Genomic DNA, 24,057 nt, shown 5'->3' on the forward strand with positions numbered 1-24,057 from the left:
CTGCTTCTATAAGAAACTAATGACGACACAGGAGCAATATTTTATACTGAGCTTTAGATCACTACTTCAGTTGGCTGAACAAAACATATATTTCTATGTGCGCTAAGAAACCTTCGAAGAGATGAAGACATCCTGCTTTGCCTGTGGGAGTCCTGTTATGATGTGTTGGAGACTAGCAAAATCCCCTACCTACAGTCATCCATCCCACATATATCTCCCACCATCTCTTACTCACTCCTCTTTCACCCCCACACCTTCTTTTTGCCTCCTCTTCCTCCCTTACACCCTCCTTAGTCTCAGTAATGGATTATATGTCTCCACTCAGTCTTTCCTGTCCTGAGTGAATCATGGGGCTGAAGCCAAGGGTGGACTTCAGGGGAAGGTGGGAACTCTAGAAAACCGAGGGGAAACTCCAGATATTGGGTTACTGTGTTTTTTTTTAGCTTCAGATATGATATAGTGTGTGTGTCAGAATGGGTGCACAGTGGAGCCTTTCAGTGTCCCTCACATTCAACGCAGGCTGAGGTTGATGTGGTAGTATGAGATGAATGTATGGTGAAAAGGGAGGAAGAGACAAGAGGGTGATGCTGGGGTGGTTCAAAAGGGAGACATCTATACTGCTTTTTGCATTTTACAGAGTGTGATACATATATTAAAAAAAAAAAAAAAACACATTTGCTTACACACCGGTATTACAAAATCTCCTTAATCCATCATTATCTGTTGGGGAACATAATCGTCCTGGCACAGGATTTCATTTCAGCCCCCACAGCAACAAAAGAAAACAGCAGTGAACAACAGATTCCATCATAAAATTATTCTGATGAGTGATTGACTGAAATGTCACAAACATCAGAGCTCCTTGTCATGTCAGATCGCAATCATTTACTTTCTCTGTGTGCTGTTAGTTGTGTCTGCAGTGGCTGTCTGTGGTTGTCTGGGACAGCAGGACTTTGTTGGCTTTGTTCCGTCTTTGGCTTTGGCTCCTGTACATCTCAAGCTCAGAGCTAGATTCAGTGGTAGATTTGTTGGGCGGCTGTAAAATACTATTACAGCGGAGTGAGGACAGCGGTGAAAGCATAGCATAGCTGTAGTTCATCGACTAACATCTTAACTCCCCTTTTTCATCCCAGTAAATCAGGCTAGTCAGGGGCTTAAGTGCTTGACACAGCCAAGGGACACACCATTCAGAGACGGGGGTGGGGGGCTGAGAAGACTGCGTTTTTCCATTGCAAATAATACCCACACTGAGCTTTCTCTGAGGTAAAGTGAAATGTGAACTCTTTGATTTAAAAGTGGAACATTATACAACTTTTGCTTGAACATCATCAACAACATGGCAGCATCCCATAACCTTTAAAAATAAGCCTTCAGCACTGATTCTGTACAAATAAAGAGGATAGACTGCTCATCATGTCAGAGTTAGGAGTGAATCTTTGGCATGTATACTCATATTTTCATCAAACTGGTAGCAAGCTGTCTTTTGTAATTCTTTAAAATGGCTTTTTATTTGCTGTGAGTTTTTGGCTTTATATATAAATATCTAATACATCCAGTATGATCATTTTAAAATGACGACTGTCATAAAATATAAAACTTGAACCTTGCAAAATATCAGTATGTCCAAATCAAACAAAGTTTTCCCCAGAAGCAAATAAATACATAAATAGTAGTTATGAATATACAGATTGTAATCACAAAAAAAAACTTGAAGAAAAAATATAAAGAAACTATAATCTTATGGTAATTTGGTGGTTAGTACTGTCACCTCTCATATAAAAGGGTTTAGATTTGAATCTGGTCTGGTTTTTCTGCAGCCACTCTAGCTTCTTCCAAAAACATGCATGTTAGGTTAATTTCTGCTTCTAAATTTAGCGTAGGTGTGAGTATGTATGCTTGTTTGTTTCTGTGTGGGCCCTGTGATGGACTGGATGACCTGTCCAGGGTGTAATCTGCCTTTCACTGAAGTCAGCTGTGGTGAGCTTCAGCCCTCTGTAACCCTGAAGAAGGTAAAGATACCAAGGGATACCATAGCAGACTTTGCTTTAAAAAGGCTGATGTTTAATGAACAGGCAGAAGTTATGTCAACAAAGGTAATTAGGAAGAAAAATAGGCAAATTAAGGCACAGTTAAAAAATAACAAAACAGAAATATTAACCACAGTCTTTGGCAGTCGGTTAACATACTTATAAGGAACATCTGATATATTTCCGAAAAATTTGCTATGACCTGACGTAAAAGAAAAATAATGACAACATAATTGAAATATGAAGGTCTTTGTATATCTAACAGCATGCTGAAAACTTCCAAATGTCTTATCAGTAAAATGGCCAAATCCTAACAAACTCCCCTTGCATAACACTGTTCATAGACAGACACCATGCAACTCCTTAAAATTATAATCCATCCACTTAAACGGTTAAAATATTTTGGTAGAAGGAACATCCATAAACATCAGAGGAGTTTTCCTCTGTCAGCTTTATGTACATTTGAAAGTAAAAGCCAAAATAATGACTTAAATATCTTTGTAAATTTGGCTCAAGTGATGTACTGGGTCAAAGTGACCCGAACATCAGAGAGCTTTAACAGTTGCATGTTTTTGCTGTGAGCCAAGTGTTATTTTTTTTATCAGAATAATGTTTTTATTATTATTATTATTTACATTCATACAGAAAGACAACGTATTTAATCTAACAAATGTATCCACTACAATGTTTAAATACCTCATCCATGTATTTCCTTTTGCTTATTCAGGATCAGGTCACAGATGCAACAGAAGGATTCTGAGGTGTTCCCAGTTAAGAAGAGATATATAATCTCTTCAGGATGTCCTGGCTCTTTCATAGAGCCTCCTCATAGTTGAAAATGTCTTGAAAACGTCCAAAGAGAGAAGACCAGTTGGCATATTAATCAGGTACCCAAACTAACTCAGTTGATCCTTGTTGATAAGAAACTTTTTTTCAGATGTATGTGCTATTCACCTAATCTTTGACTGGTCATCTTCTGAGGTAAGCTTATTTCAACTGCTTGTATCCACTAAATTGTAAATGTTGCCTTTTGGCTCAGCTCTCTCTTCACCACAGTGGACCAGTACATTACTGCTTATGAAACCCCAATCTGTCTGTCGCTCTTGCTCCATTTTTACATAATTCCCAAACAATATCTTGAGATACTTAAACTCTTCTGCTTAAAGCAATAACTCTTTCCCAAGGCAGTGGAAGGGGACTAAAAACAGGATAGTGAAGAGGCAGCCTTGGTGGAGTCCAACAAGTTAGACTTCGAGAAAGCAAACACAGCCCTGGCTTTGGATATACAGTGACCTGTAGCCCTCAACAGGGACTCAAACATCTCATACTCCTGCTGCACCACCCACAAAATCCCTCAAAAAACCAGGGTTATATGTCTTCACCATTTCTTCAAAACACAGTGGACTGGATAGTCAAGCTCCCCATCAGCAACTCTGCAAGGGTAAAGATCTGGTCCACTGACCTGGATGAAACTCAGCCTGATCATCTTGAATCTGAGTTTTGATAGTCGTCCGGAGCCTCCATTTCAACACCATGGATTGAGCTTTTGCTGTGAGGCAGAGTAATGTGATCCTTCGATAGTTGGAGCACACTCTCCGGTCAGACTCCCTTTCGAAAATGGGTACCACCACTTCAGTCTGCTATCCCACATGTGTTGTCCTGGAACTCCATTCAAGATTGAAGAGGTGTGTCATCCATGACAGCCCCACAATATCTAGAGCCTTCAGCTTCTCTGGGCAAATCTCATCCACCCCTGGTGTCCTGCTGCCAGGGAGCTTTTTAAACTGCCTGAACAACTTCTACCAAGGTGATGCGTGTGTCTTCCATCAAATCTTCAGACTCTGCATCATCAGTGGAGGACATAGTGACCAGATTAAGGAAATCCTCAGTGTTCCTTCAGTTGCTTGACAACATCCTCAATTCAGGTTAGAAGCTCCCTACCAAGGCCAAGATTTACTTGGGAAGGATCCTGTCAGAACGTCTTTGAGGCCAACTGAAAATCATTCTTTGTGGCCTTGCCAATTCCTCCCATGCCTGAGTCTTAGCTTCTACAACCAATAATACTGCATTCCTTTTGGCCATTCAGTGTCTGCTAACTGCTTTAGGTGAATCCTGGGACAACCAAGTCCCAAAAGCCTCCTTCTTCAGCTTGACAGGTTTTCTCACCATTGTTTTCCACCAGCAGGTTCTTCAGTTGCTCCCACAAAAGGTATGACAACATGACAACCTGCTGGCCACAGCTCCTGGAAGCTGCATCCAGTATAGAATGGCCCATTCAGAATCCATGCCACCAACCTCCCCCAAAACATGTAAAACACTTTCCTGGAGGTGTATGTTAAAAACTTCATAGACAGGGTCCTCTGCCAGGTGTTCCCAGTTCACCATTGCAACCAGTTTAGGTTTACCAGGTCTGTCTGGCAGGCTGGAGTTTACCAGGCCTGAAGGCCTTTCTTCTTGAGGGTGCCCTCATTTCATTTGTCCAGGCAAGGTGTATTTTGCACTCAGGAGCCATTACGTTAAAGTGTTATCACACCTAGTCTGACCCCGACCTCTGAAAACAGTTTGCTCTAGGACACCCTACCAGGGACAAATTCCTCTGACAACGCAGCTCTCAGGATCACGGGGGTTCTGAAACTCCTCCACCACGATACGATGGAGATTCTTTTTAAATACTGAAACCTTACAATTCAAACTGAAAACTCAGGAGTTGCATGCTAAAGTTTTCTGTAAACCAAATGAGAGGTTGTACTTAGAGTTGCATATATGAACTAAGACCCATCCTGCAGCTAACATGCTCATATTAATCTGGATGTCTGTCATTCCTCATTCCACCTCAATTTTGCCCCCGATTTGTCTACTTCTGTGAAGGTTTTCTGTTATCCTTCTTAGATTTAATGAAACTCACTACATTCCTTTCCAACTTCAAATGGTCAGAAATCGTCTGAAGTGCCAAAATCTCTGAAACACTGAGCCCCTAATGAGCTCAGAGTTGCCGTTTTCACCTCACTCCCCACTATTTATTACCTGTGAAACATTTAAAATAATTAGTGGAGCAGCAGCCTTTTCATCAGAAAAGTGTGAGAGGTTGCATCACTTGATTGTGCCCTGAAGGAACAATGAATCCCCACCTCTCTTTAAAGATGAGATCCAGGTAAAGGACATACTTTACAGGGTGAGAAGTGGCTGTAGCTGCAAAATACAGCCCCTTATGATTTTTATATGGGTGTATGCTTATCTCGACAAGTTCAGGTACGTTGGTTTTATTGTTGCAAGTGTGTATAGGACCTTAGTTGTGGCCAAAAACCAACTAAAATATAAGTTAATGCAGGGCAAAATAAATATAAATATTTTATTGTTCATGATATTTAGCAATCTGAAATACAATTTCTGCTTTGTACGATTGTTGAACTGTTAAATTACAATACATAAGAGATTGGAAATTATATTTTTATTAGTATCAGACTTTTGTGATCAGTAATACAACTATTTAAAATAATATAATCATGATCCCTTTAACATTTTTGGATTCTTTTCACATTTTTTTATTTTAATGCAGAAAAGCAGTGCTGGCAAGTGAGAATGAGAAAAGGGATGTAGGCACTTTTGTGTTAGTTACAATACAAAAGTTGCCAGTCAACTTTTAAAAAGATCATCAGACTGAAACCAAAAAGCTTTTTCAGTTACTTTGGAGGCCAATAAAGCGGACGGTAATGAATTGTGTTCTCCAACTTTACTTTCTTTTGCAAAGGCACGCAGCACCTTTATGAGGCAAAGACTCACTTTCTCTCCTTCATTTCCCAGATTAACTGGCCTGCATATTAAAGTCTTGGCTTGAAGTCAGTGACTCTGTAAAATAAATGAAATCAACTAAATTGAGTTGGATTTGCAACATCTGTCCTCCACAAAATGAGCATATAAAAGGCCTGGAGTAAATTTAGCATTTCTACAAATTGTTCAGTGCACTCTTTAAGATTAAAAGCTAGTGTCGTGGAATTGCATTGGAAGAACTTGAATACATTTACATTTTAGATTACAAATACCTCTAATTAAACTGACCTACCACAAATGCAGCTGAACTGCATCTTAAGTGGCACAATACCAACTGATAGTACAGCAGTAAGCATTAATATCAGATTTGTTGCCAACTTATTCACTGCAGTTCCTCTTCAACCACCATGGTCAGGAAACGTGTGAAGCACCGATCTTGCCTGTATGATGGAAATGCTTAAACAGACAGATGCTGGAGCAAATGAGGTGTTGAAAGAAGAAGTCCTACAAGTTTCTGCCCAATTTCCAATAATAAATACACAAAAGAAAAATAATTACTGCACATTTGTGTCATATCTAATTATGATATTGGTCTGACTAAAACAGCTACAGCTAAACATCTTGGTAAGACTGAATTGTATCATCTCAAATTTCTCAAAGTTGGGTTAATACAGCCAGATAGTTTTAGTTGGAGTGCTTAGTCCCCCTATAAGGCAAGTTTATTTGTATAGCACAATTCAACAATGGTGTGATTGCAAACTGCATAGACATTTGATTGGACCTAAACCAACAATGAACAAAATCTGCCTGTATAAAGAAGAAAAAGAAGCAGAGATTAACCATATGGGGTAACATTCATCTCATTTGTGAAAACATTGAAGAGTTTTTAAACTGTCCAATTCCCTGCTCAACACAGTTCCAATTTGCAACCTGCAAAATTATTTAATAATATTAGTCTCTGTCTTTGTTGTTTAGCTGGGAAAATAAGAAAAACAAAACAGGATTGACATGCTAAAAGTTGACACATCACATATTGTAGTGAATATGAAGATCATTGATTATTAAATTGATTCCCTTCTTGTGCTTATTGGGACAAGATAGAGTCGTTCTATTATATTGCACAGTCCAGCTATAACCACTGCTCAATTCAACCCTACATGTATATAAATGTACAAATTGAAACTATTTACGAAAGTAATGAAATTATGGGTCTACTGGGTATTTTAGATACATCTGCATGATTTTCCTATATTACATTTTTTACATGTAGGCTTTGACCTATTTAAATAAATGCCAAATTAAGTCCTATGCTGTGTAGTAAAATATTTCCTCAGTGAATATAATGCTTTGTTACAGGAATAAAGCATGGATATTTGGCTGGCAAACTGCAAGCAGACAAGTTAAACTATCAGTTAGTTGGAAAGGTTTTCTGGCTGACTTTGTGTTTAGAAACCTAACAAACTATTAGGTCTTATCCAGCCTCTATATAAATCCATTTAATAAATATATTGTTTGAGGTTACTCTCCAATTGTTGCATTTAAAATTTCAGAGCTATGAAAGATTAATAGTTCCCCTGTAGTGCTTAAATCTCTTGATTAAAAATAAATGTAACAGAATACATGGATGTGAACAGTTCCTGGTTCCTGCTGTTCGCTCCACCAGCATTGGTTCAGGTATGCTTACAACCATCTTGTGCTCATTAACCCTCTCTTTGCAGGCCAAAGGAGTACTCTAAGACATTCAAGCTTTACCACAGAAAAGATGGATGTTCCCAATGTTCTTTTATGAGTGTGAATACTGCTTGATTGAAACAAGGTGGCATGTACTTGATTTAACCCCTGAAAGGCATGTCCTTCCAAGTTCTCTCCTAATTTGACTAATCAGGTTCTGGCCTGTCACAATGGCTTCCAAAGCCAGTACAGCCTGAGAAATATGCAGCTTGACTGGCCTAATGACATTTTACACATAATAAACTTACTTTTGGACACCATTTACCACTACAGGGAGCCGCTCTGAGAATTTGACACAACTTTTACAAGGCCCAGAGTGGTTGCCTTTCTGTAAAACACTTTCGCCTGCAGTTAAAATGATCCTGAAGTTCATGGTTAAACTCAATGTATGTTGTCACAGTAGTTTATACAGTTTGTACAACCTAAACCAATTAATACCACTGGGACTGTTGATAATAATGGGTACAGGGTTCTATCAATATGGGATTTTTATTTGTGTGTGTGTTACATGTTTGATTTGTGGTTTGTTCTTTACTTCCAAACGTTCTGTAAGTGATGTCTATCACTGACATGAGGTTAGTCAAATACCCGTAAGGATACCTGTAACTCCTGGATTACAACTCCCTTGGAGAAACAGTCTCGCTTTTGTCATTTAGTTTTGTAATACTGATAAAAAGACATATATTTAGCCTGTTGCAGCATTAACTGTAATACTGATTGCAGCATTACCCAACTGTAATGATCCTAATGGCAAAGAGCAGGAAAACTGCAGAGAAAGAGTGAAAGTGACAGAGAGAAAGAAATGAGTGCACAGGAAAATTGACCCCCCAAAAAGCTGCCATTGTAGATGATGGATTCCTCCCTAATCGAAACAGTTTGCCCAGTCGCCCAGCTGGGCTTCATGTGCTTTTGATTACTCTCCGCCATTTAGTTCCACAAAATTACATGCTGCCTAATGGCCTTTTAATGGTTATAGGTTTCTGTGCTCTTTAATGAGCCTGCACCAGTTGGTTGCTAATGCCCTATGGAAATTTGGCAAACGTCCAGTGTGGTTAAGTATATTTCCCTCCAGTTTACAACTTTGTTGTGTGAAATCACAAACAAGGAGGCTGATGTGAGATTTGGAAAAACAGCTCCTGCTTTTCCTGTTCGCTTGTTTTGTTCTTCTGTGGAACAGCTCCATAATTGTCCTATTAGGCATTTGATTGCACTCTCATGCGCCCTGCAATTTTTCTGAGGTGATAATGTGGCAACTATTCTGTCTTTACACTTGTTTGCAACACGCACAGTCACTTTGCATACACCAGAGCATGCTGAGACAATGCAAACAGATTGAGACACACAGGTGTGCCAGTCATATGATGTGATTTTTAAAATTTTTATCTATTTTATTTTTTTTTTTACTTTGTAACAAGTTGTTTAGTTAGTGGGAGTCCCTCAGAAATGAGCTCAGACCAAGTAATCAAGGTGAGAGAGTTCGCCCCCTGAGCTGGTCATTCAGATGGCCATTACTGATGTGTATTTTTATCTCTGTTTTGTGTCATTAGTGTATGTACGTGTATCTAAGTGTGTGTTTGTGCCTTAATGGGGACGTTAGCAGCTGCTTTTTGATGAGTGCCTGCTTACTGGACCTAATTAAGCAGAACACGGCCACACATATCCCCCTGCTAAAGTAGGACCACAAACAGATGGCTTGAGGACCCAAGAGGATGTCTAACACCTTGCCGGCCCTGGATGGCCACTCAGCATCCAGTCAAAAAAGAAAAACAGCCCAGTCCAGAATGTCCCTGTCAACATCATCACACTTGAAACAAAGTTGTCATCATGGCTGTTTTTTAAGCTTGTGTTTCTGTAAACATATCATCATGAGGGCTGTAGGGTAGATCATTTTGTGCATATTTTCACTGAAAAGCTGTATGGCTGAACTTCTGCTTTTTGTCTTTCTTTCAGCTTCTGTGGTTTTTTTCCTCCTCTTTAAGTCCTTCTTCAGATTTTGACAGGTCTTGGGCGAAAACAAACTGCCGGATCGCCTCAAGGAGGAACTCTAGGACACGTCTTCCGCTTTGTTATTCTTAATATTGCTTTACCTGTCTGTAGCCTGACAGAGGCTTACCTGAGGGAATGTGCAGGACTTCTGCTGACACTAAACAGATCATAGAAGCAGCTCGCTACATGCCTCAATGATGGAGACATCACCACATAGCTATGCAGAGGGAGAGGCCGCAGGCACTGTCATGTTTTAAGGAGTTTTAACCATTACAGCAGTACCACACTTGGAAGGAAGTTAACTCTTTAAGAGCCCTACAAGTAGTAGTGAGAATGTCTTAGGCTAAAACGTCAACATTTTAACAGAATTTGCATTAACAAAGTGTCCAATTGCAGATCTTTTACCTTTACTTTCTCATATATGACACAAACCTCACTCGCATGCATTTGTGCAGTTTCTTGTTTTACATTAAAGCATACAACCAATCCTGTTTTATAGTGCTTCTGTTTTTTGTTGGCAGCATGGAACCATTTTCATATTGCTGACATTTTATAAGAAACATTTAATGCTTTGAATTTATGCCTTTGTGTAGAGCGTATGGCCCCATCCGTGCAGCTAAAACTTATAGAAATATTTTAACACTTGTCAGAATTGACACATCAGCAAACAACTAAAAGAATCAAACAGCTTTGTGTTTCATGACACATTGTTTTTGTAACAAACTTTAACTTGTAGGAAAAAACATAAGGTGAAAAGTGTTTTTAGATAGTCACACTGCAAATCGTCTAATTTAAACTAGATATCAATGTTATAATAGCAGATGGTATTTATGGGGTAGAACTGACACTTCTGTCTCGTTTTGTTTTACTGCTTCTCTACCAGGCAGCTGCTGCAACAAGTATCACAAAATAATTAATCTCTGCAAGCTTGTTTATCCTAAAAGAGATCGTTAAGGGCAATTAAACTAGAGTCAGTTATCATTAATTATTATTCTGTCTTTAAAATGTCAACATGTTCTCTGCCCTTTAGAGACGCCATATCACCATTTATTAAACTGTCCTTCATTCTGTTTGGAAATAGTCACCCGACTGTGACTGGGAATATTCAGTATGTACACATGGGAATGTGTTTGGTGTTTGTATGAATGCATGTGTGACAAATGTGTGTGTTTGTGTGTGGCACAAGAGAGGTAAAGCAGTACTCTAGAGGGCAGCAAGAGACCATGTAGGATGAGTGACTGCTTATATTGCAATGGGGTGCTGTAGGGGTGTTTAAGTGTGGTGTAAGATTGTATTTTGGTGTAGATAACACCATGTTTTTAATTGCATCTAAGTATTACCGACAGCTGTAGATAAATCAATATGAGGTTCTGTATGACAAACTGTTCTGTGGGACAAACACAGGTCCTGCAGAGAGGCATACACTAGTAATCTAAGGTAGATGATCACATTGAGGATCTACAGCTCCACCTTGAATGTGACAGAAAAAAAATGGAAATTAACTGAGTTTGTGATAAAAGTCTTAATCACAGTTTTTACAGATTCCAAGTTTAAGACAAAAACAAATGAACATAGATATAATTATGATTGTTAGTAATACGTATATTTTATAATACCACTACAGTACACTTCAGGTTTCATTTACAACTTTTACATTTAGAAAAATATGCATTACTCTTGTCAACGGAGCTTACACTAAAACAGCTATGTGCATATTCCAGTATACAGAGTGTCAAATTGGTCCGTACATCAGATGTGATAAATGGACCGACGTTCCATGTTAGTCCACGAAAATCACCTTCATACAGTTTTACAGCATGTTGATAATAAGAGCTGAACTCTATTACGGGATTGTGTGCTGTCATCACAGTCCCAGAGTAGACCGAGAAAGACTAGAAACCTGACTCTGCTGTTTGTGAGTCCAGGGATGAACAAGTAGGATTAGTCTTGGAATGATAAGGCCTCAGAACACTGTGAACCTGCACAAACAGTCTTTGAGTTTGTATCCCCTGCCGACAACATGCTATGTTTTGACATTATGTTCCTGCACCGTGTGCACACTATAAATCACTAAAGCAAAGAGATGAAGAATGACACTGGGTGATACAAGGCTTTGTTAGAAACCTCCTATCACTCTCTCTGTTAGTTAAAGGTACATATAAATGCTAATAGCATATGACCATGATAATTATTTTGAGGGAAGGCATACCTCTGGAAGCTCACAGAGACACTGAACATTTATCATAATTTTTTTTCCAAAATCATTATTTAAACATGTGTAGCATCTGTTTAATTACTCTTCATGATGATTGAAACAACATTTCTGACTGCAGATTTAATTCTGTGAAAGGTCCAAAGCAAAAAGGCAAAAAACTGCACATGAGCAAATACAAAAACAAAACAAAACAAAACAAAAAAACAAACAAGCAAAATAAAGTTTTTTTTTCCCTAGAGTATATTCACATAGATTACTTCAAGGATACATCTGACCTTTCCTAAAGTAAATTCTGCCACAGTTGCACCAGCCCTCTCATGAGTGCAAAGATGCCAACATAACTGGGAGAAAAATAGGTCAATGACACATGTGGAGACAACGGTCGGGGTTTGGCAAACGCTGCTGCCATAAAGCGAATGATCAGTGTATAAATGCCACCAGCCTTGGGAGCTGCACAAGGTTTTTAATTTGTAAGCTTTTATTACCTATCAGAGAGACAAGATGCCTGTCATATGCTGCCAAATCCACTCCGCATGCCCAAACGGCCCTTGACCTTTTATATTTGAGTTTACTGCTCAGAAAACCTAGCCATACAGCCCATAGAGAAATGTTATACAGTCGCTTATATCTTTACATGTAACAAACATGTGCCCCAGCAAAAGGCTAATATGTGCCCAGTTAAAGAGTTTAGTTTAAGGGTCACAGCCTAAATAAATAAATATATAATTAATATAAATAAATAATAAATAATAATAAATAAAATATGTTATTTGACAAACACTGTCAAGCTTCACTCACAGATTGTGTTGCATATGCTCTATGTGAGAGGAGGAACAAGTCAAAATAAATCTCATTTTACATTGTTTAGTCAGAGTCAAGCTTATTGTAGCACTGCAGCCATAAACGGCGAGATAGATTTTGGTACAATGAACATTTCAAAAGTCTTTTTTCATCCTCTCTGTCATGCACACTCATATATTTAATAAGCACATACTTGCTGTATGTAGTTATAATGAATGGAAAATGGTGGATTGCCAGAGTGGAATTGGACATGGCCCCTGTTGAGAATGTATTACAGTCACACAACACAAATGCACAACCTTCATTTCATTTTATAGGCACAAATTAAGAAGAGTCAAGCAGCACAATGGAATTATGTCATATTTATTCACACACATGCACATTAGGCATATGAACAAAAAGCAAATAAGACAGATTTAATTTTAAGCGCATCATGGCACTGCTGCAAATTTCTTGGATACACTTTAAATTATGTCGGACTCTCTTATTGAATAATAGATCTTAGCAGGTTCAAACATGAGTTGCCCAGCTAAATTTAGATTCCATGAAATCAAATCTTGCTAATCTTGTTACGTTCTTGTGGCTGATCAGAGGTGCAGCTTTCATCTTATGGCCATAAAGGAAACTCTTACAGCTAATATTGGTTTACTTACATTGATGTCTTACTTATTTCTGCAGGACCAAAATGAAGATGTTGGTTAGAAAGTTTTAAAATAATCAATCCTCACTTGAGATTTGCATAAAAATTCCTGGGTTTTGCAACAGGTGTGCATATTTATACTCATTCAGACAGAATTAGCCTGTGTTGCTTTGCAGCAAAACTTTGACAGCAAATGCAAGCTATCAGTAAGTAGACACATACTTGGGTGAAAATGACCCCTTGAGTTTTAAGAGTGAAGCCTTATTTAGCAAAATGCTTTCCATGGAGGCTTTATGGGCTGAATGCTGTCCGCCTGAATCACCCCTTTTAGTTAGAGGGGTCGTTAACAGCTAATGCTATCCTGTGCTAAACTGTGCAGGAGGTAATGAAACCTCAGGCTTACAACATTTATCTCCCTCTGCAGTTACAGCTCCAACATGGCTGTCAGGCCAACATAGGAGACCAGGAGAGGAAATCAAGACAGTGTGAAATATTGGTGTTTCAGTCTCTGCTCACTGGGAAGAAGAAGGTTTAAAGACCATCATGTTGTATTTCACCAGGAGATGGTCTAGCTGTGGCCCAGCTGGTATGCTGGGGTGCAGGGTTCCATCATGCCGTAGCATGTATATTCAAATTTGTCTTCCAGTTTGTGCAGCTGTAAAGCTGAGATACCAATGGTAATGTCACAGTCGTCCAATAAAACTTTACAGAGCATGTAACCAAAGCAGGGAAGGAGACCAGCAAGAATAGTCATAACCTCGATTTATGTTTCTTAAATCTTTTAATAACCACGTCTGTTGCTTTTACAGAGATCCAAACAAGTACTTTCTGGCTGAAAGTGGGCAGTGCACTTTTGATTCTTTTGAAATGAGATGTGAATGATGCTGGTGGAGAATACAAGCTCGAATGTATAGCAGATCACAGGTAAGGTATTTCGAACCTGCACCTCATGGCACTGCTAGTCGAACACTATCCGTCAATCGGACTTGAAGTATTTTATTTAAGGAGAAAAGACATCTCCAGATGTGGGTCAGAGCATCCTAACACAGTAACTATATATATTTAAACATCTTGATTAGTTCTAAATCCCTAAAAGATAGAAGGAGCCTCATGAGTAATATTTATTCAAAGGAAATTGTGTGTTCCCTGAGAAGTACCTGATGGTGATGAAGGTGAAGAGGGTTACAAAAAACTTTGGCTCTTATCTTGTGTTTAATAAAAGCCCATATGGTCAAGATGGATGCATCAAGCAGCCTGCACAATTTGACAGATTTAAACAGTAATTTTAAAAAGCGGCTTCATTTCAGCAGAGCGCTGCTGGCTCAGCACTTTGACTGGTCAGAAGAGGTGTTAAGGAGGCAAGGCAGATCAGTGCTGGCGTAAGTTACATGAGCTCTCGTACTTAGTGTGGCTGAGGATTTGGAAGTAAGTAGGAGAAGAGTGATCCAGGGCAAGGGTGATGACTCAAGAAGGATTTGTGACACAAGTAATAGTTTGTGTCTTTAGGTTTGTTTAGGTTTTTAACTACTTATTTTTTGTTTGTTTCGGGGAAAAAGATTAATATTTGTTTTTATCTACGTCACATCATCAGAGCTTGCGCACAGATTGTTCTCTGTGCATTTATTCTGCAGATGTGACAGAAACTATAACATGGAGAAGCAAAACTATTTGAAAAGCAGCTCTGTTTATTCCTTCTATTAAAGGGTGAAATGTAAATGACATATCTCAGATTATTTATAATGGTTAACAACAGAAAAAAGCAACAGCTTGAAGAACAAGAAAACAGTTAACAATGGTATTCATTTCACAAATATCATGATACTTTTTAATTTGAAATCTTTTGGTTTGAATATCCAATTGTACATGCAACTCAGTCTCATGACAGAATGCATCACAGCTACATTGGTCCACAGCACAAACATTGCATTTTTACATAAAAGCTGCAAAAACTGTATAACTTTATCTTCCTAACTCATTTTCAGCCACAGATTACATTATTCTGTGTGACTATTTCATCATCATAATACAATGTGATGATGTACTTTTAGTATTTCCCAACATTTTTTTTAATGTGAATAAGTTCATCAGCTGCATGCCCCTACATGACAATATATACATGTTGGCACTTGATATAGAAGGAGGGATGGGAGGTAGCATCAGTTTCCTGATTCTGAACAGTTAGGGTAAGGATTTGAGAACACATGGTTAGGGTTAGGCTGGTTTTTAACAGGTTGGTGTTTGTTTTGCATGGTTGAATGTCATAATTTTAAATTCGGCTGCCATGTTAACAGCTCAGTTGGCGTCACATGCCATGTAGAATTTAAGCGTGGTGCCTAGTTTTTGTGCTTTAGGGAAATGTCATTTACCACATTTGTCTTTGGTCTTTATTGATCTTTCATCAGCAACACTTCACCATAGTTTCAGTGTGTAAACAACGTGCCTCAGACCTTAGAAATACAGCCGATTTGTTCAGGGGATAATTTATGATGCTGGTTAACCTTCTTTTATGCACATTTGTCTGGCCTTAAGTTACAACTGGGCAATTCGCCAGTCTTCAGATTTTGAATTTTATGAACTACATGTTTAACAAAACACAATAATTATAGTAATAACCAGTATTGGGGTAGTTGCTCTAAAAAGTAATTAGTCACTAATTACTCATTACTTCTGTAAATTGTAATGAAATTACTTTCTAGTTAGTGCATTTGAAACGTAACTTAATTTTAATTACTTTACTTTACCATTTCTTAATTCACCATGTAAACACGGACAAACATAGCCGAATCATCACTGCCTGTCTGCATAGTGTTTACTGTATATTGTAAACAAAATGGCTTTAAAACCATAAGAACAACATCCCTGTCTGTGGGAAGAAATGGGCACACTTGTCTCATAATCATTTTATTTAGTATTTTTCTAAACCTGGGCGATTCGGTAGTCGACAGGGGGAGCATGTCTCCTACAATGAACCCTGCTACTAGCTTGTTAATTTCTGTCTTACCGGCTGCTGCGCTCCAGGAAATGTTGAAAAAAGCTTAGCTTGTTTAGGTGGGTCGGCTGCTGAAGGACTCCTTCCACTGACCGGCGAGCAGGATCTTTCGCCGCAAGTTTGGACTGAAACTGGACTGAACTGAAAATAATGCGAATATCGCCACTGATCAAAAGCCCATATCTCAGACTCCAGCTCCATTTTCTTTTTCCTTGGTTGGCGCAAAATCAGCTACTAATGAATTTACCTTTATTCATTACTCTGTAATGGAAATATTAATTGTGTATGCTTTATGGAGTACTGTGACATGATTCAATGCAAAATGTGTCCTCTTAAATCCCAATCTTGTGAAGAAATGTTATCATCATGGGTATATGATTACCATGGAAACCAGAATGAAGTTGTCTTCATCCACAGGGTAAAAGTGCACCCATGGATGGGAGTCATCCAATAACCTGTGCAATCACCTCATCTAAAACCAACTGAACACCAACTCCGTGTCAATTTCTTTTAGATTGTTTCATCACATTTTCTACAGCCATCATTGAAATATCAAATGAGAGAAAATATTGTGGAAATATTAATATATTAATATTCCATCCAGAAGGGCTTTGCAGACTTAAAAAACCCCTTCCAAGGTACACTGAAGCGGCTCTGGTGAAACATGGTGGCATAACATTTTACTGAGACACTTTCCTGTATTTCATCACCTGTCTGTACTAGAGGTGGACATGCAATATAAATCGTCTGCAAAAATCTGTTCCAAAATCATTTAAAATGCCAGAAGCATTAGAAGAAGCACAGCATAGCGTGTCAGTTTCCCACATCAGCTGCTGGTTCTGTGGAAGTGCCTTCAACAGTTTCATCACTATGCACTGTACTTTGGCATGAGGCAACCGCAAGACAGGTGGCAGGAAGTTATTTCAATAATTAGTAGTAATATCATCAGCTCCCACTCCTGCCACACACACTTCTTCATGGCAGCACATGCTGATCACTGCTCAGGGTGTCAGAATATCCCAGCATGCAGTTTGGATGTTTAAAATAGGTCCTGTGCAGCTGGGGATGTGGGAATGAGGGGGGAGGAGCAGATTACCAGCTAGTTCCTGTTTGCAAACACTCATACTGACGCTGGCTGCTGTGGCCGTCATGCTTCATGTGTTGTCTTGTTGGGCTGACTCATGCAGAACCATGCTTTAAGTTCCTTGGCGGTGATGAAAGACAGTCTTTGGCCCCACTGATCAAAGGCAGAAGTCGGCCTTTGGTGTGTGCTAGGGAATGTTGCACCTGTCAAATAATTATGTACAGAGTATGCATTTGATCTGCATGCGCTGTTGTTACAAGATGCTGAAACTGGGTAATACTTGTTCAGCATTTAATTTGCTTGTTGTCTAATGAAAGACATGAATTTGCGCCTTATGTACTAGGACTTTTCTGTGGTAGGTGTAAATTCATACTGTGAAATCTTCTGTTTTTAACCTTTGATATACATTGTTTAAATCCTTGTCCTTTTTAATGACAAACTGAAATCCAAGCTGAAATGTTGTGCTGTAATCAAATACATCTTTTAAATAAAGAAATAAATAATTTAAAAAATCTGTTGCAGACTTTTATCTTTGAGCTGAACTCAAAGAAAGGTCTGTCCTTCCCCCCTCTTGTCACATTTACTCATTTCCTTTTGAGAATTCCAGTATTCCCCATTTGCTTCTTGAAAGGAGCTTTTAATCACTGAACTAAACATTGTATCGCTTAATCAACTCAACCCAGAGAGAGAGAGAGGGGTGAAATAGTTTTTTTGACACTTTACATCTTCCACCACAGATGTGGAATAATTTAGCGAGTGGTTTCAACAAAGGAGACACTTTGTTTGAGTTCGAGAAATTACAATGGAATAATTAAAATAAATCTTGAGATGAACTTCCATTAACCTCAGATTGGTTTGGGTTCCAACTCTGAAGATGGAGGCCTTACATTTGATTTATATCTGAACTAAAAGTAGGGGGGAAATGGTTTAACTAAAAACAGTTAGCAAAATCCCCTCCCATCTTCTCATGGAAAGATTTCTTTCCTTCTAGATTTTAAACCTAAACAAGTCTGTGCTTTGAATTTTCCAGTTGCAGATTAGCTCACAGCTGGAGGCAGTTACTTTTCAGCTTTTGTTTCTTATCAGTCTTAATTTTAAAATAGAGCAGCTTTAGTTATCCCGAGCACTGCCCATAAAACAGTATGGTGACGTACTTATCCAAAAATAACAGTTCTAGAAAGAATATACTACTCAACCAACCCCTGATTAAAACATATCAAGGAGTAGAGGTGCAAAAAAAAACAAAAAATAAAAACACATCTTACAAATTTTTGATTCCCCAGAAACAAAACAACTGAAGCTAGCATGCTGAGCCCTAAAAGATATGCTGCAGCTTCAAAGCACTTACAGATTTCTGTCCAACAGCAGCTTTATCTAGCTGCTAGGTCCATACAAGATATGCTAAAGCTTAGTAGCATATCTAACCTTGAGATATGCCAGCAGTTAAAATGCAAAACTATCATAATTTTGTCAAGAGTATAAAACCCCACCAACATGTCTATATGTGTTTTGATATTCATGAGAAAGTAAACACAAAATACAAGTAGAACAAGATATATAATTATTAATGGTAACACTTACCAATCCAATAGCAACAATGCTAATTTGGCATCTGCCTTGCATCCTGTCTCTTCTCTGAGTTCTCTACAGTGAGTAAAAGTCACTTCAATGTTATTCCAGAACTTTTGTCTCTTGTTTTGTCACATTTTCTTTATTCTTTTCCTCACATCCTCTGATAATGTCCTCTTGGGTTTCTTTGCTGAATTAGCCAATGGTAAAGGGTCCAAAACGGCCACTATGTTGACATTCAGTTGCTGGTGTGTGACACAGTGCTATAAAGCAAAATGCAGCTCTGACAGGATGCTCTAAACTGGAGCACAAAGTTGGGAAGTGCAGTTTCTTAGCCTCAGGATGCTGTAGGACGACGACAGCCAGAGGAATGTGCATAATAAATGTCAGTGTGCCATGAAAACCAATCAGAAGAACAACATTTTACAGCTGAAAACTTATGTAGTATGGCTTCGACTAGATTGCTTGCTTTTAAAACTACAATAATTTCTACTAGTTTATCTAGCTGTACTACAGTATAATTAACATAAAAGTAGTATGTTTAAGGTTAGATCAATTTATTTTATTAAGATACACCAGTCAGAGTCAATGAGCTGCAACAGATTAGAGCTTTACCTCTGTGTCTGCAAACCTAAAGGATAATACTTTGATTGAAAGAGATTACTCAGAAGTCTAAGGAATCCACTAGAGACACTGAAAATACCAAATATAGATATATACTGCAGATCACATGGCATAATTTAAGACTAATAAAGCTCTTTAAAGACACAACAGCTCAGTTATTTCCTTCTGCTGTCAGAGTACAAAGTTGATTAGTTCAAATTAAAGTGAAAAGTATAAAAACATTATTAAGAAAAATGAAAAACAAACGTCAATCTGGATAAACAGTTAAATGTCTAAAGGGCAAATGTAAAATTAAGTTCATCCACCTTTTTTATACATCTGTATCAGTCCTTAAATCAACAGTGTTTATGTTTGGAAGGGCCACACTGATGCCGTCAGAGAGCTGGCTCCTGTGATTGCTGTGAGCCGATGTAAACTCTGCTCTGCTGGTTCATGTTTCAGCCCCGAAGGCTAAAGTGGCAGGTCTGTGTCGAAAAGTATAAACATTCGCATGCCGACGTACAAAATGGAGGGCGTGCATCATCAAACTCAAGCACAAAATAGTTCTTGCAGAGCCAAACATGAAAAAAACACACATGTAAGTATGTTGACATGAAGAAAAGAGAGATGATGCCTAAGTCATTAGTCCCTAATTTAAAAAATACGCAAATGAGTGTGTTCTGTTGGTGCATTCTCAGCTGTGAATAATATCACTGCATTTGTGCAGACTACTGCGTTGATGGCTTCAGATACACATGTGCTGAGCGTCTTTATTTGCTCTCGCTGCATGTTGTGAATCTTGTTTCAATGACTGCATGCAATATGAGTTAAAAAATGTGCAGAAATATTAATCTAGTTTGTCCCAAATATGTCACACAGATCCACTTGAATTACAATACCAAGCTGCTGAAGAAATAGTATTTTTATTTAAAGCCCTACTATTAGAAAGAATTTACCTAAGCTGCAAATCTCCAACTCTCCTCTACTTTAGCATTCGTATCAATCTTTCAAGCATCTAAATATAACTTTGGTTCAACTTTTAGCATAAAACGATCATATCTGTTAATTGTGCTGATCTAGATCTTATGTCTTTTTTTTATTTTTATTTTATACTGTTGCCTACAGCAAGCTGTCTCACAGTTTATCATTAAAGATTCATGCAAATGGCAGGTAACCAGCCCACCTCCTCTTACCTCCACCCAGAGTGTCATGTTGTGGTGGCGCCCCACAGGCGAAGGAATGGAGTTGTGTTTCAATACAAGTTATTAGAGATGCAATTAAAGTGATTATCACATGTTTGCACTACAGCCACAAGCTCAAATAATCCCTAAAGTGATACTGATGCCACTATAAGTTCTGCTACCGTTTAAGTCTTGACATTTGCCATTAACATTCACATTTCCCATGCATTAGCTTGTTACATCCTTTGACATTAAGATCAGCAGTAAGCAGCACGATTTATAGTGAAAATACAGTATTTATCTAAATGGTTGGTGATTGTTGATTGACTTCAATATCCCAGCTCCCACCTTTAGCCTTATTATTTTTTTTTAATTTGCTTACAATTTCACTATGACATGATTAAATTTTTTGTCAGATCATTAATTCAACATAATGTTCCCAACTTTAACTGATATTAGCTGATGTTAGATTCTAAAATTGTGACAGCTATATCCACTCCCCAGCATTTTTGATGGCACTGACTCTATTTTAATATATGTCAGACTCATTTTAATCACATTTCATCCATCCATCTTATATAATGCTTATTCTGTTGAAGGGCTGCAAGGATATCTTAGCTGAACTGGCTGCCAAATGCAGAGGAAAAAAACTACTCACGCTGTCAGTCTTAGGGAGAAATTAAAAACACCAATGAACTTAACATGCATGTTTCTGGGAGAAAGCCAGAGTACTTGGAGAGAACCCACATATGCACAGAGAGAACATACAAACTTTAGACAGAAAGGCCCCAGCCAAGGTCTGAACCAGGAACTATGTTTCTGTGAAGAGACAGTGCAAACTACCACAGCTATTTCTACTTTTGGTAGTTTATTTTATTCTTGATTCATTCATTTTTTTTATTGCTTGAAGATAAAAGAGATTATAACACTTCGCCATAAAAGAGTTTTTTAGTAGATTACATCAAAAGATCACTGTTTTTTAAACCGTTACTAAGTCTGCTGTACAGCTGCCATTTTATTACGTCTTTTGCTGCCACTGCTGCTGCTGCTTCTTGTGTGGTTGTCAGTGGTGGAGAAAGTATTACTGAGGTAGAACAAAATAAATAAATACTTAATTGCAATTAAAAGTACTGCTCTGATGATCATGGGTTAAAATGGATTTGCATGAAAATGAAATCATAACTATATAACTGATTTAGGTTTAATAACTGATCATACATAAAGTGATGAGATTAGAAAAACTTAATCATCTGCAGGTAAGCAGCTGAAAATAAAGGTACTGAGCTGATTTATATGCTATTTTATACACACAAAAAAACTGAAATAACTGTTATTTTTAAGATTGTCTGCATTTAAAATATACAATAATAAAATGGGACAGAAAGTTAATTTGCTTCTAAAATGTGAACATGTGATGAGTCAGTTCAAGTAAAAATTGAAGTACAATCATTTTAAAATTACACTAAGGTACAAAATTCAAGTGATGCAAGTTGTTTAAACAGTCTGTTCTTAAACACTGAATTATGCATCAAGCAGGCCCTAACACATCTGATCAGTAAAGTGACGACAACATGTAGTCAGTATTTTGTTATACTAAACTGTTGATTGTGCGGGCCAATGATACAACCTGTCACCATGAGAAGAGTCTAAAAAACACCCAGATGACCTTTTGTTAACCAAAATGTTATCTGGTGTCTAATGTCTGTTGTTTCTGTTTGGAGGATGGACGCAAAAGCTGCCGGCTCTGCTGCATCAGTGTTCCTTCCTTCATGTTTTATAATAACATACACACAAACACACACACACACACACACACACACACACACACACACACACACACACACACACACACACACACACACACACACACACACACACACACACACACAACAGTGGTATTCTCACTCAGCTGAAAAAAAACAGCTTTATGTAAATTGGGATGGCTTTTTGCATATCAGTGCATTTATTTGATTTACAACTCACGACTCTCTATGCTTCTAATGTTTTTGGAAAGAAATAAGTGGTCAGAGAGCAGTGGGAAATTTAGTGGCTTCAAGTTTGGGTGCTTTAGCACTTATCCCTCATTTATCACAGATAGTCGGGGAGCATAGTCTCTTTTCGCATTTAGCAACACAATTTACCTTTCTGCACGCAGAGTCTATTTGTCACTTTAATCTGGGTGCTATGCATCTATCTTCCCTCAGTCAGTTTTATGCACACAACGGTTGGATGAGGCACATTTTTCACTAAGATACATGAGTGCATCTCTACATTTGCATGAAAAAAAAAAAAAACTCATATTGACCATTTCACACATACTTGTGCACTCTCACAGTCATGCAAACATATTTATAGAATATGACACATATGAGACATGCAGTAATAACTCTTATTTAATGCATACGACGGAGAAGGGCACCACACACTTACCATTACTTTAATCTCTCTGCAAACTGTCTTCATGAGCATAATTATCAATTTATTTTCTGGCTGTTATAAATGGACACAATGCAATAACCATTACTCCAGGGTCAGTGGAGAGCTTAAGTTAGCTGCAAGTAAATACCAAATAAAAACTTTGAACTAAACAAATGAAAAAAGTGGTACTCTAAAGATTGCTTGTCGCCATCATTAGTCACAGGACATCAGTGCTGGACAGTATTTTGTTGTGGTGATTGATTCAAATCCCCTCATCCTGCAGTGTATGAAGGCCTTATCTACCAGCTTTGGATGTCATTCCATAATACATGAACGTATTCCAAATCTATAAATTTTGATCTTAACTTCCAGCCAGGCCTGTGCTGATAGCAGCTGTCTGCCAGAAGGTTCTGAGTGTTCTGAATCCAGGTCAAGCTGCTCCACTGATAATATTGTCTCCCTCCCTTTGATTTCCTGTCTGAGACAAGGAGTCATTGACGATTTTCAGCAGCCTTTCAGTCATATAAATCAACAAAGTCCAGACGCTGGGCCCAGTGTTAGACAATCTCTGTCCACACAGCGCCAGGAGTGGTTTCAGCACAGAAAAATCTTGTGACTTGAGGTTAAAGGACGATGCTGTAAATTTGTTGGATTGCCACTCCTTGTTTGGTTAAAGTCACAATGGTTAAAGGCAAACATTTAACTTGACAGAGTATTATACAAAAAAGCTCACTTCGTCATAATGTAGAGGTGAAATGGAAGAAAAACAGAGAATTCATCAGACAGTTAGCAGCTGTTTGCTTTGTCTTTATCTGGTGTGAAATGTAGTAGCATCATGTGCCTTTAAGAAGTAGATTTCTTCATGCTAGCCTTCATTATTGGCCATTTTGGGCAGGTGCAGCAAGTGGGCCAGGGCTGGAGCAGCTGCGATAGGATCAAGGGAGGGGAGGAAAGCCAGAGAGAGAAGGGGGTTTCTTCTGAGCTGCTGCCATGTCATGTACATTTCCCATAAATCTCTGTCCTGCAGAGGATAGAGGGAGAGCAG

Source organism: Melanotaenia boesemani, chromosome 16 (genome assembly GCF_017639745.1).
Source record: "Melanotaenia boesemani isolate fMelBoe1 chromosome 16, fMelBoe1.pri, whole genome shotgun sequence".
Lineage (NCBI taxonomy): Eukaryota > Metazoa > Chordata > Actinopteri > Atheriniformes > Melanotaeniidae > Melanotaenia > Melanotaenia boesemani.